Source organism: Marmota flaviventris, chromosome X (assembly GCF_047511675.1).
Source record: "Marmota flaviventris isolate mMarFla1 chromosome X, mMarFla1.hap1, whole genome shotgun sequence".
NCBI classification, from domain to species: Eukaryota; Metazoa; Chordata; class Mammalia; order Rodentia; family Sciuridae; genus Marmota; species Marmota flaviventris.
The window spans coordinates 61,876,160-61,891,505 of record NC_092518.1 but is presented as its reverse complement, the minus strand read 5'-3'; positions in this window follow the sequence as shown (position 1 = coordinate 61,891,505).

Sequence of the window (15,346 nt, the reverse complement as noted above, 5' to 3'; positions counted from 1 at the left end):
CACACTGTGCTTCATGGGCTTGAGGGTGAATGGATTGTGACAGGTAATACAAAACTGTCTTTCCTATCTTCTTCAATGTATCTTTTCTTACTGTGATATAAACAGATATTTTGAACCCTCATCTGATTTCCTTCTCTCTAATGTAGGTATTTGCATGTAGGAATAGTTGTTCAAACTGATGTTTCTGTGGGGGATGATTGCTGGAGAGTTCTGTTTTGACATCTTGTTCTGCTCTTCCTAATTTTTAGATATTTTCTTAGTGCTTGCCATGGGAATTTCCTCATTACATATGAACAGATGCAGAAAGGTTAAAGGTCTTTAATATCCTCAATTTATAATGGTGTCATTTGAATTGATATTAACTTAGCTTTAAAAGCATATAAAATTATATTTTTATAATGAACTGCTTCTTTATATTGTTGTCACAATTTTTTTCTGTATACTTTGTGCACTCAATAACTTTGGTGTTTAATTATTTTATGCATTTGTCTTTTTAATCTTATAGAAAATACAATGTAGAGTTACTATCTAACTTCCTTTATTTCAATCTAAAAGACTCCCTATATCATTTCTTCTAGGGCAGTCTACTGGTAGAAAAAACAAAACTCTCTGAGATTTTCTTTTTCTGGAAAGTATTAATTTTTCCTTTAATGTAAAATGATAGTTTTATAGGACATATAATTCTTTTTTTAATATTTTTAGATGTTGATGAACCTTTATTTTGTTCATTTATTTATATGTGATGCTGAGAATTGAACTCAGTGCCTCACACATGTTAGGCAAGCGCTCTGCCACTGAGCCACAAAGGACATATAATACTTTCTTGATATTCTTTCTTCAGCACTTTATAGCTGACTTCTAAATTCCGTGGTTTCTGATGAGAAATTGGTTATTAACATTACTAAGATCTTCTTTCATGTGATAAGTCACATTTGTCTTGTTGCTTTCGATAAGTCACATTTGTCTTGTTGCTTCCAAGGTACTATATCATTATTTCTGAACAGTTTAATTATACTGTGTTTCAGTGTGGATCTATTTCAGTGTAATCTTCTTAGAGTTTGTTATGTTTCTTGGATGTGTAAATTCATCATCAAATTTCAAAGTTATTTGGCCATCATCTTTGCAAATACTCTTTCTGTTTTTATTCTCCTTCTGAGGCTTTTATCACTTTATGTTAGTCCACTTATTGGTGTCCCACAAGTACCTCAAAGTCTACTTGAATTTCTTTATTCTTTGCTCATTTTGCTCTTCAGAATAAATCATTTTAACTTTTCTATTTTTAAGTTCTTTTATTCTTGCTTCTGCCTACTCAAATGTGCCATTAAGTCACTCGAGTGAATTATTCCTTTCAGCTATCATATTTTCAGCTCTGTAATTTATTATTTGTTTATTTTTGATCTCTGTTTATTTATTGATATCCTCATTTTATATATTATTTTTATACATTATTCTGATTACCTTTACTTTTTTGTGCATTCTGTAACAAGTTTCAATCTCCAGCATCAAAAACTGCTAGTTAACCTATTAATATATCTAAAGTGACTGAGAAACTCCCTGGAATGTATTCCTAATGTCTAGAGCAATATATGTAATAAATCAAGTGCTTGATAAATACATTTTGAATAAAGAATACTATTAAATGTAATCATTAGTAATAAGAGGTTTCAAAGAAACACATGAAATATCAGGAACACAGATTTATATTAACAACCACAATTTATATGCATATACCCATTTATACCTTTTAGAGCACTTTTGTATTTGTTATTCTATTTGAGGTCATAGACATTCTGTGAGATAAGAAAAATAGTTGTCATTGCCTCCATTTTATAAATTGGGTAAAGTCAATGGTTTGCTCCAAGTCATCCAACTAAAAGTTGCAGTGGTAGGCATTATAAGTAAGTCAGCTACAAAATTATTGCTTTTACCTGTAGTCAGAACTTATAATGGGAACTGCAGGCACTGAATTTTGAAACTTAAGTACAATGGGAATAATTGGATCCCAGGGTAGCAGTAGCCAACTGATGGCACTAAACTGCCAATGGTAAGGTGGGAATAAAAGAATAAAAGAAACAATCAGAATAGTCTGATTCATTCAGACCTATGGTGTTGACTAGTTAATAATGGCATTCCTAGAAGTGAAATATATAGGAAATTTGTTAAACTCTTACTTGATCTGTATAAACAGAAAACTTGCAGGACAAATGAACAAAATTCTAAATTGAATCAACAAAAAAAGAGGTGACAGACCCTCAATCTATTCTCAGACTTGAACCAATTTGCAGGCCAAGAACCCCTAGAATGTAATGGAGGCCACTAGAAAAAAGAAAATAATCAGACCTTTTTAGGATTAATGGGCATTCAATATGAACTGACACTAATTCCAAGAGACTCAAAAGGTAACTTTGGTCATGAGAGTAGGACCTTATAGAGGTCACATGATCAATGGAGTTTTAGCTTAAGTCCAACTCACAATGGGCTCAGCATGTCCCCGAATACATCCTGTGATAATTTTCCCTGTTACAGAATGCATAATTGGAATATACATAAGTAGCAGCTGGAAGAATTCTCACATTCATTCCCTGACCTGTAGAGTAAGGGCTATTATGGTAGGAAAGGCAAAATGGAAACCACTACAACTGCCTTTATCTATGAAAATAGTAAACTCAAAAGAGTAACTCACCCCTGGGAAAATTTCAGAAAATAGTACCACTACCCCTTGGTTTTTATTAAATGTAATTAATTAAACTCTGCATACTATAAAAATAATTAAACTCTGCATACTATAGAAATTCATATATACTAATGTTTATAGTAGTACAACTCACAATAGCCAGGTTATGGAACCAACATGGTGTCAACCAATTGATGAATGGATTAAAAATGTGGTATATATGCACAATAAAGTTTTATTCAGCCATAGAGAAAAACAAAATTATGTAATTTGTAGGGAAAAGGATAGAAATGAAGATCATGTTAAGAGAAGTAATCAAGACTCAGAAAGTCAAGGGTTATATATTTCCTCTCATACATGGAAACTAGGGAGAAAAGAGGGGAAAAGGGGATCTCATAGAGATAGAAGGGAAATCAGTAGGGTAAAGGAAGGGTTTGGGGGAGGAAAGCAGGAGGGGCAAGGTAGGAACTGGAGGAAAATTTATCAAATTATACTATGTGCATGACAAAGATCTTACAATGATTCCCAATATCATGTTTAGAACCAGTGAAAAATCACAATATAAAAAAATATTGCCACAATAAATGATTTGAAAGATGCACAAGTAGTAATTCTCACCACAACTCATGCAACTGCCCTATTTGGCCTGAGCAAAATTCAGAGGAATCTTGAAGAACAACAGTGAATTCACTCTGTGGACATCAAGATGGCAGAATAGGATTTTCCAGTGTTCCTCTTGAGACTTGCAGCAATATCAATTTAAACAAATATTCATGCATGAAAATACCTCATAAGAGCTAATGTCCAAGTAAGAAATTACAGTACATATGAATAACACAGAAATAAGATACATTAAACAGAGTAAAAAGAACAGTTTCATCTTACCCATAATACCCCTCCCCTAAGTTCAGGAAATACAGCATGAATAGTGAAGTAAATACTCAACTTTATCTCAAACCCTAGCACCATGTGTGTCCCAGTAGAACCTAGCACCAGGCCAACCGGACACTATCCTCAGACCAACCCTCCAGGCTTACCCCAGACCAACATCCACGGATCCTAGTTCCATGTCATCCCCCATAGCCCAATGTTATAGTGGATAAAAGCTCTAGTATGGCTTCCAAGTCGGTAAAACTCAGACCTAGTGCCCAGGAAAGCACCTATGGACCTGTCTTTTAGGCTAGACTCTACATACCCAGGGTAGAAGTACCCTAAACTTCAGGTCATCCTCTACAATCCTAGGCTCCAGTGGACCCGGAATCCAGGTTCTGTTCCTGCTTACTCAAAGTTCAGATAATCCCAGTAGACCCTGGTGCAAGCCAGCCCACACAGGCCAAATGTCCAGAACCACCCACAGATCAAGTCTACAGTCCAACTTTTACAGACCAAAGACCCAGACCAGCCCCCATGGGCTCAGACACCAGGACCACCCCAGAGCCAAGATGGTACTCATACCTCAGGGTCCAAACCCATTCCTTTGGACCCAAGCCTAATACCTGTCTCAGCAGGAGGCCAGCCCCCCCACACACACATAGATTCAGGCTCAAGCCCTGCCTCAGCACCAGGTTGGCCCCTGTAGACCTAGGCTTGAGGCTAGTCCTGACATAACCAAACTTCAAGATCATGCCTGTGGATCCATTTGACAGGTGCACCTCAGTAAATCCAGCACACAGGCCAGTTTCAGTGGTCCCAGGTGTCAGGCCCACCCACCTGTTGACTCAGGTACCATGCCAGCGCACTTGAAGACTCCAGAAATAATACTACCTGTGGACCCCAACAGACAGTCTCTCAGGATTTCTGGATGGGTTGACTGGTGGAGGGCGTTCTCTGCCAAAGCTAATCTGCAAAGATTGGAATATGCCTCTAATTTTAAAATCCATACACAACAATACATACCCATAGGATTTTGAATAATGAGGGAAAAATGACACCACCAAAGGAACAAAATAAAGCACCGGTATACAACCTTAAATAAATAGAGTATCTGGGCATATTGATGTGCACATGTAACCCCACTTAATAGGGAAGCTGGTGCAGGAGGAACACTTGAACCCAGGAGTTCAAGATCAACCTGGGCAACATAATGAGACCCTAGAAGGATGAACAGGAGGACAACAAGGAGGAGTAGATGGAGAAGAAGAAATAGAGCTCTATGAACTGCCTAACAATTCAAAGTAATCATTGTCAAGAAACTCAGTGAGCTGCAAGAAAACACAGACAATTAGATGAAACAAAGGTAGTAATACATAAACAACATGAATAAGTCAACAGAGATAGAAACCATTAAAAAAGAAACAAAAAAATATGGGGAATGACAATGGATTACCATAAACTTAACCAGGTGATAACTTTAATTACATCTACTGTACTAAATGTAGTTTTGTTGCTTGAGAAAATAAACACCTTTGCTATCTAGATATGAGTATTTTGATGTGATAAGTGCCTTTTCCTCCATAGCTATCAATAAAAGCCACCAGAAGAAGTTTCTTTTCAAAAATATAGCCTCACTGTTCTACCTCAGGTACATATCAACTCACAAGCCTTGTGTCTTCATTTAGTTTGCAGGGATCTTGATTACTTTTTCCTTCCACAAGGTATCACAGTGGTCCATTAAATTGATGACTACACTGATTAGACCTAGTGATCAAGAAGAAACAACTATATTAGACATATTGGTAAGATATTTTTGTGTAACAAAGTAGGAAATAAATATAACTAAAATTCAAGGACTCTACCTTAGAGAAATTTCAAGGGGTCTAATGATGTGGAGCAGGTTAATCCTTTCTCAGGTGAAAGATATGTTATTGTGTTTCCTAAAACCAACAAATAGACACAACTACTAGTCCTCTTTGGATTTGAGAGGCAACATATTGTTCATTTTGATGTGCTACTTTGGACCACTTACAATGTGACCCCAACATCTGCTAAATTTGAATGGGCCCAGAAGAAAAGAAAGTTCTGCAACAGCTACAGGCTACTCTGAAAGCTGCTCTGCAACATAGGCTATATTATCCAGCAAATTCTATTGCATTTGTGGTGTCAGTAGCAGATGGGTATGCTTTTTGTCAAGCCTCATAGATGAATCACAGTGTACATATTTAGTATTTGGGAGCAAGTTCCTGCCATCATTCATAGATAACTACTCTCTATTTGAGAAACAGCTCTTGATACTGGGCCTTTGTAGAGACTTGATAATAAATCATGGGCCACCCAGTTACCATGTGATCTTAGTTTCCCATTATTAATTAGGTGTTATTTGACCCACAAATCCACAAAGTTAAATGTGCATGAGAGCATACCATTATATAATGAAATATATACGGTATAAGGTATGTGATTTAGAAATTGGTAATAATGAAATATGTTGAAGAGGTATGTGGATAGACCTCTCTGAGTGAATAAAAAATGTGATGCTCCCTATGAATGTTCACCAAAGAGTAACTTCAGGAGAGGAGGACTTTAATTATTAAGTTGATAGGATGACCCATCCTGTGGATACCAGTTAGCCCCTTTACTTAGCCATCTCTGGCATCAGCCAATGGACTCATAAACAAAGTTGCCATGCTCCCAGCTCCAGAGCTCTGCCACTGAGATTTCGTCTGTAGTAGAAGCAGGCCATAAAATAGATAAATCTTAATCTTTTTCCAAAATGACTGCCTTCATTGGCAACAGTATGTGAAGAACTTTAAATCTGAGGATGTCCTCAAGAGCAGTGAAGGAAATAGAGTGTGTGTTATTCAGACATAAGGAGGAACAAAATTCTGTCATTTACAGGAAAGTGGATGGAACTGGAGGACATCATGTTAAGTAGAATAATCCAGACGTTGAAAGACAAGTATTGCATATTTTCTCTCATATGTGGAAGGAAGGAAGGGAGGGAGGGAGGGAGGGAGGGGAGGGGAGAAGAAGGAGGAGGAGGAGGAGGATTATTAGACTGGGAAGAGGACAAGAGAGATGGAGGAGGAGAGGGAATGAGAGGGTAGAGGAAGTGTAGATAGACATAATCAACACACAATATAGGTATATATGAATCCCATTAATTTGTATAATTAAAGTGCATTCATAATTATAATTTTTAAAAAGAATGGAGGCAGTGAAATTTGTGGTAAAGAGCAATTAAGAGAATCATTAAAGATATAATGAAGCTATAGCCTAGACTGTAGGCCAACTAGCCCACAGAAGAGAACCAGGTAATAAAATATGTTGGAGAAATGCTGTTGGTGTGAGAACAAATATCAAAAACTGATCACAGAAAATTTTCTGTTGTTTTATTAGCTTTAGAGCAGTATGTGTCCCAGGGCACTGCTGAAAGCAGTAGAATAATCTTCCAGAAATTAGTGGAGTCAAATAGCTGGATGTGGTCAGAAAAAGAGAGAAAGAGACCTCTACTTCAGTTATTATCTCAGAATGATTATGAGTAATAGCCCAAATCTGTGCCTCCTTGAAGAGCAATATCAGAGGCTCTTCATTGTGGGAATGGAGGATAGATTCACTAAAATAATTCAGACACTAACTAAATAATCAAATAACAAAAACAAACTCTAGTAACAGGAGATAACCAATATTCAGAGTTGGTTCAATATATTATCTAAAAGGTCCAGTTGCCAACCAAAAATATATGAGGCATGCACAGGAACAGGATAGTATGGCCCAAATACCAGAAAAATGAAAGGCAATAAAAATTACCTATAAGAGAACAAGACATTGTTTTTAACATAAAACAATTTCATGGTAACCATTTATTATAAAATGAATTGTGCCCCCAACACACAAATTTCATTTGTTAAATTCCTAATCCTCAGAACCTCAGTTTGTGACTTTATTTAGAAATAGTTTCATTTCAGATGAAATTAATTAGGTCAAGATAGGATCACACTGGAGTCAGGTGGGCCCCAAATTCAGTATGACTCATTTCCTTATTAAAAAAAAAAGGAAAGTAGAGGTAGTCACACAGGGAAAATGCCATGTGAAGATTGGAGTTATGCTGCCACAAGCCAAAGAAATATGACAAGCTAGGAAAGCGGCCTAGAACAGATCTTTTCATCATATCTTCAAAGAGAGGACAATCCTACTGACATTTTGATCTCAAACATCTAGCCTCCAGAACTATGAGACAATTTCTATTATTTAAGCCACTTAGTTTATTGCCGTGTGTTATAGCAGCCCCAGAAAACTGATATACCTTTATAAATATTTTTAAAGAAGTAGGACTACAGAATAAAGGAAAGTATGGCAATGTTTTATAAAATGGAGAATGTCAATGAAGACAAATTATAAAGTAAAAACAAATGGAAATTAGCAGTTTGAAATTACTATAACTGAAATTTTAAAATTACTAAAAGGAAAAAACATTTGGTCTGAACTACAGAATAAAGAGTTAGCAAATTTGAAAAAAGAATAGAAATTATGCAAACCAAAAAATAAAAAGAAAGAAAGCATGAAGAAAAATTAATGGACCCTTGGAGAAATGTGGGACAACATTAACACACCGATATATACATAGTGCCAGTAGTAGAAGGAAAGATGACAGAAGAAGAAAAAAATATTTGAAGAAATAATAGCTAAAAATGCTCTAAATTTATTGTCAATACAATAACCTATAAATCCAGGAAGCTCAATAAAATCCAAGAAGTATAAACACAAAGAAAGCCACAAATTAATATATTTAGTTAGTTGAAAGATAAGGAGAAAATCTTGAAAGCTACACAAGAATAATGACATGAATGACATGGCACTTACAAAAGTATTCTAATAAGACATTATTGTCTTCTCAGCAGAAATAATAGAGGCTATAAGGCAGTAGCATCACATTGAAATTTCTTGAAAGATAAACAATAAACCGATAATTCTACATCCACAATTCTCTTGTTTAAAGAAGGCAAAATATAGACTTTCTCAGATAAACAAAATGCTGAGAAAGTTTCTTATTAGTAAATCCACCTTACAAAAAATATTAAGTTCTTCAACCTGACAGCAAGGGATCACAGATACTAAATGGAATTCATATGACAAAATTACCAGTAAAGTTAATTAATTATAAAATATAATATGAATGTATATTTCCCCTTTCTGCTCAACTGAGTTAAATATACACAAATAATATGTATAGAATGTATTGTCGATCCTAAAATAAGAAGTATAACACATGTAATATATTTGCCAATAGTAGTAAAAAGGAAGTGGATGACCGCAAAGTTATATGGACTATGGGAAATGAATGCAGATAATAAAATAATGATTATAACATGGATTCTTGCATTTGTAACTTTTCTGGATTATGTATATGTACATATATATAACATATATGGTGTGTGTATATGCACACTATGCATTGTGTGTGTGTGTATATATATATATATATATATATGTCTATATGAATATATGTATGTGTGTGTGTGTGTGTGTAAAAGGAGAAAAGGAAATATGTCCTGATAAAAGTCAACTCAAAGTGTATCAAAGACCTATAAGTTAGACCAGAATCTCTGAGACCACAGGAAAAGAAAAATAGACTCAACACTCTGATATAAGTCAGCACTGACTTCCTTAGTAAGAGTCCTAAAGCTCAAGAAATAAAGCCAAGAATCAATAAGTGGGATAACATCAAATTAAAAAGTGTTCACAGAGCAAAGAAAATAATGAATAGACTAAAAAGACTGGCTACAGAAGGAGAGAAACTCCTTGCCAGTTACTCTTCCTACAGGGAATTAATATCTAGAATAAAGAACCAAAAAAAAAAAAAAAAAAACCTACCACATCCCCAAGAAAGGATTACAATTTTTTTTGTAACAGATTGAATTGGTATAGTATATTCTTGGTTACCAAAAATATTCATATAGCTTAGGAATTTTGAATTGGTGAACATTCATATGTGGAAAAGCATGATACACACTACAATCTCAATTACACAAAACGGCATGTTTTATATATATATATATATTACACACACACACACACACACATACATACACACAACTTGGAGAGACACATCCAACTAAGTTGTTTGTGACTGGAAGACTTTATTCTTTGTGCTTTTCTTTTTCCTGTAATGCACATATTAAGTTTTAAAAAATAAAATATATATTTTAAAATACTTATCACAAAAAACCCAATCAATAAATGGGTAAATGCAGTAAACAAGACACTTCTTAAAAGAGAAATACAAATGACTACCAAATGCATGAAAAATATTCAGCATCCTTAGCAATCAGGGAAATACAAATCAAAATCACACCAAGATTTCATCTCATTTCAGTTAGATTGGCAGCCATCAATAATACAGGTAACAATAGATGCTGGTAGCATGCAGAAAAAAAATACATTTAGACATTGTTGATGGAACAGCAAATTCATACAATTAGACCACTATGGAAGTCAGTATTGAGATTCCCCCCCTAAAATAGGAATGGAATCACCATATAATCCAGCTATTCCATTCCTTGGTATTTATCCAAAAAGAACTAAAATAAACATACTATAGTGATAAAAGAATAAAAATGTTTATGGCAGCACAGTTCACAGTAGCCAAGTTACAATGGATGAAGGAACTGGAGTTTTACTCAGCCTTAAAGAAAAATGAACTATGTCATTTTGTGTTAAATGGATGGAACTGAAGAACATTATGCTAAGTGAAATAAGCCAAAATCAGAAAGTCAAGAATTGAATGTTTTCTCTCATATGCTGAACCTAGAGAGAGAAAAGGAATAAAGAATCTCACAAAAACAGAAGGGAGAACAGGGGATGGAGAAGGGATGAGATTGATGAAATTATATGCACGTACAAATATGTCAGAATGAATCCCACTATTGTGTATAATTATAATGTATCAATAAACCATAAAGTAGCCGGGCACAGTGGTACAAGCCTGTAATCCCAGTGGCTCAGGAGGCTGAGGCAGGAGGATCATGAGTTCAAAGCCAGCCTTAGCAAAAGTGAGGCACTAAGCAACTCAATGAGACCCTGTCTCTAAATAAAATGCAAAATAGGGCTGAGGATGTGGCTCAGTGGTCAAGTGCCCCTGATCTCAATCCCTGGTATGCCCCCAAATAAAAAAAAATAATTAAACAAAAAAAAGAATTCTTCAAAGCAATATATATATATATACATACACTAAAACAAACAATAAGGGCTGGGGATGTGGCTCAAGTGGTAACGCGCTTGCCTGGCATGTGCAGGGCACTGGGTTCGATCCTCAGCACCACATAAAACAAACAATAAAATATCAATTTAAGAACAGTGAAAAAATAATGAAATCTAAATGTCATCTTAAAATATTCAGTAAGTGCAAAAGAAAGGCATAAAGGAGAATTGAGTAAGGGAAAAGACATTAAAAATCTATACATAACTATTTGAGAAAGGAAGTGAATTAGGACTTATGAGCGAATAGTAACCTTTGAGACCCTTCTATACCCCCTTTCTTTTCTATTCCCATTTGCCCCCTAATACATTTCAAATTTTATCTTGGAGATTTGGGGAGCTTACCAAAATTTTATCAAGCTGGCTGTAATATTGCAACTGCTGTATTATTGCATGGCTGTAATATTGAACTGCTCCTCAAAACTTTTCTTATCATTTTGTCTTTTAGTCTAATGGTTTGAATATGAAAAAAGAAAATAGGTTGTATTCTTTTCCACTTGTTTTGCAAAGAAATCAAAGATAATCAAGAAGAATCAAACCCAGTGTTGTTAACTTAATGGGATGCTCAGGATGTTTATTGTTATTAAAGTCATTAATAAAGGCACTATTTTTTTTCAAATTTACTGTAAGTATAAGATGACACATCCATATTTCCCTGTTGCTTTTTACCAAATGAGTGTTAGGGTGAGGATGGGTAGAACAGAAAGAAAAATAAAGGAGAAGGAGGAGGGAAACGGGGGAGAAGGGAGAGAGAGAAAGAAAGGAACTATACCAATGACTCAGAAGTCGACATGTTCTCTGGAGAAACCCCTTTCATAATCATTCTCCCACAATCACTAGTGTACAGAGAATACACATTCATTGCACAATTAGCTCTAGCAGAGACCTTCTCCTGCAGCATATGATGTAGCTTCCCCCACATGAATTTCAACTGATCTTTCCCTAGACCTTTTTCATATATATAAAAGAATACAGTTATGTAACCTATAGCATCCTTTTCATTTTAGAATATTAAGCACTGAAAATATTATTGTGTAGTGGAGAATAAACTCAGTATAAATTCAGGTTTCATTTATAAATGTGGTTTGATTCATTTGAACAGAGGGTGTGTTGCAAAATGTTTTAGATGTGCATGGGGCCTTCCTAATGAAATAAGTGTCAGTAGAAAGTAGTTGGAAGATGAGCACCAACTCCAAAACTGGGTATAATGGATCATTTAAAAAAATTAGTTGTAGATGGACAGAATACCTTTATTTTATTTATTTATTTTAATAAATGTGCTAGGCAAGTGCTGTACTGCTGAGCAGCGCCAGTATAATGGATCTTGAAAACAAATCATTGTGTGCATTGTGTTTGAAGTACTAAAAGGATTAGTGGGTAATGAAAGTCAGACTGTCGATCTATAAATATTTTGTATAAAGCTTCACCATTTGATGTGTGAGTGTAGGATAAGAATTGAGGGAGTTTAATCATGCAAAGCTTTTAGATCTCCTTTGAAATTAAATCCTAGGTTTTAAGGAAGTTCAGTTGTTTTTAGCTCTAGCTGTGACAATTTTGTCTGTGACATGTGTAATATTGAGAATGCATTGAAGATAAAAAAAATAAAAAGGAAAAAAGAAAAAAATCAATTTTGTTTGGATAGTAATATAAAACCAGAAAGGTTACCAAGACTGCTCTCATAGCTAGAGGGAAGTCCCATATTTACAAACTACAGAAAATATGCTATTCCTTAGACTTAATTCTTTGCTAAGTGTTCCTAACTATAATCCACTCAAGATTACACAAACAGGTGGGTGTAGTTCGGGGTTGAAGGAGCAATCAAACAAATATTTTTCTTCTTTATGATATAATTGTTGCCTGTGATTGATTTACTATAAATGAAAATAGGAAGATTTGAATTTTGGATTTTTCAGAGTGCCTTTATGTGAGCCTTTTTAATTTTGAGAATATATAATGTTTTCAACCCCGTTTGCCTGCCAAGCAAAGCCTTAACTTTGTATCTCTCCCTGGGGCTTTTGTGACTTGTTTAGCTGATATGCTTGACACAGGGAATTGAAAGTGGGCTATGTAAGTCATAGTAACTCAAATCTGAGTTCTGTAGACAATGATGTAGCTCTGTTGATTGACAGCATTGTGTGCAAGCACTTAGGCAACTCTAAGATGCAATGCAAATATAAATGTTCATATTTTATTACTGTTACTAAATTTTCACAAGAACTTATTCTCTTTATCCTTTTTAAAGTAAAATGTGATGACTTGATACAATAAAGATCTGTTTTTATTCTCTATAAAGCTAATCCTAAAAAGAGTGATCCAGTTTAGAGGGGGTGGGGAAGTATTCTAATGATGATTGAACTATAGCCATTTCTCAATTACCTGAGATGCACCAAAAATTCCATACAGGTCATTCTTTTATATGTGTATTTCTCTAAGGATGGCTTTTATGAAAATATTGCTGCAGCGGGGAGGGGAGGACAGTTAGTCTAAGTAGGTGTTCCTACTCTTTATCAAATATTCATTCCCAGAACCACCATTTGACCCAGCTCTCCCACTCCTTGGCTTATACCCAAAGGACTTAAAAACAGCATACTACAGGGATACAGCCATATCAATGTTTATAGCAGCACAATTCACAATAGCTAAATTATGGAACCAACTAGATGCCCTTCAGTAGATGAATAGATAGGGAAACTTTGGTATACATACACAATGGAACATTATTCAGAATTAAAAGAGAATAAAGTCATGGCATTTGCAGGTTAATGGATGAGGTTGGAGAATATAATGCTAAGTGAAGCAAGCCAATCCCAAAAAACGAAAGGCCGAATGTTTTCTTTGATATGAGGATTCTGATTCATAATGGTAATGGGGGCGGGGGGAGCATGGGAGGAATGGAGGAACTTTAGATAGGGCAAAGGGGAGGGAGGGGAAAGGAGGGAGCAAAGGGGTAGGAATGATGGTGGAATGAGTTAGACATCTTTACCCTAAGTACATGTATGTAAGACACGAATGGTGTGAAAATACTTTGTGTACAACCAGATATGAAAAATTGTACTCTATATGTGTAATATGAAATGAATTGCATTCTGCCATCATATATAACAAATTAGAATAAATAAATAATTTAATTAAAAATACAGTATTTAATGGAAAGCCAAAAAAAATATTCATTCCCTGAATAAATAGCTCAACCATCAACAGAAAATCAATAATTTTACTATTCTGTTATTGACTTGTCTATTTCCAAGTAATTCTGTCCTATGAAAATTGCTGTTGTGTAGTTGTTATTGTTTAAATGTTTTTTAGTTGTCAATAGACCTTTTAAAATTTTATTTATATGTATGCAGTGCTGAGAATCAAACCTCCCACACTCTAGGCAAGCACTCTACCACTGAGCTACAACTTCAGCCCTATTGTTATTTTTATGAATATTTTTTATTAGTTGGGGGCCTTTTGGAACATTACCATTGATTTAGATCAGTAGACATGGTCAGATATTTACATCTTCCTATAAGTTGTCCTTTGATAGAATTTGGAAAGATGGAGTGAAATTTATAGTAGAACTTGAAGATTGATCTTGAAAAATTGCTCTGTGCAAATGCAAACTGAATGAATTGTGTTTCATACTGAAAGAACTGGGGAAGAGAGAAGAAAGTAGAAGACTAATCTTTTTTGCTTAGTGGAAATTCTTAAGCAAGCTATAGTTAAGCTCTGTACCTGTAACACATAGTGACAAAGCTGTTAGATTCTTAAAACAAATTATACCCAGTCCTATAATTTTTTCTGACTAATGTAATTTTCCAAAGAACGCCAATGTTTAACACATTCGTGATTTTTTTTCAACTCAATAACAATGAAAGGTAACAATTCTTTTTAACATCTATCATAAGTAGTAGCTAGAGCATCATCTTTGAAGCTTTTCTCCCCACTCCCCTTCCTTTTTGGGAAAAAGTGAGATATATATATATATATATATATATATATATATATATATATATATATATATATATTTAGTTGTAGTTGGACACAATACCTTTATTTTATTTATTTGTTTTTTATGTGGTGCTAAGGATCAAACCCAGCACCTCACACATGCTAGGCAAGTGCTCTACCGCTGAGCCACAATCCCAGCCCCAAAAGTGAGTGTTTTCTTTAGGATATCCTCAATGTTTTCATTTATCCTTCTCACCAGTGATATTACGCATGAGATATTGACCAACACTCTATATCATTGATCTTTATGTCTTTATAATTTTAAAAATTCCTCTCCACCCAGGAAATTATCACTATTTCCCTTAAGGGTCAACTCATAGTTTCCCATACCTTTTAGCAATTAAATTACTGAGCCACAATATGTAATTATATAAGAATTTGATTATTATCTATCTCCATTTACCACCACCATCATTGTAAGTTCCTTGAGGTCAGGATTCTTGTCTGTTTAATATCCCATACCCTAATATGTTGGCACTAAGTAAATAATTTTGTATTTCTTTATATATTTATTTATGAGTCTCAAAATAACTTCAAATATAATAT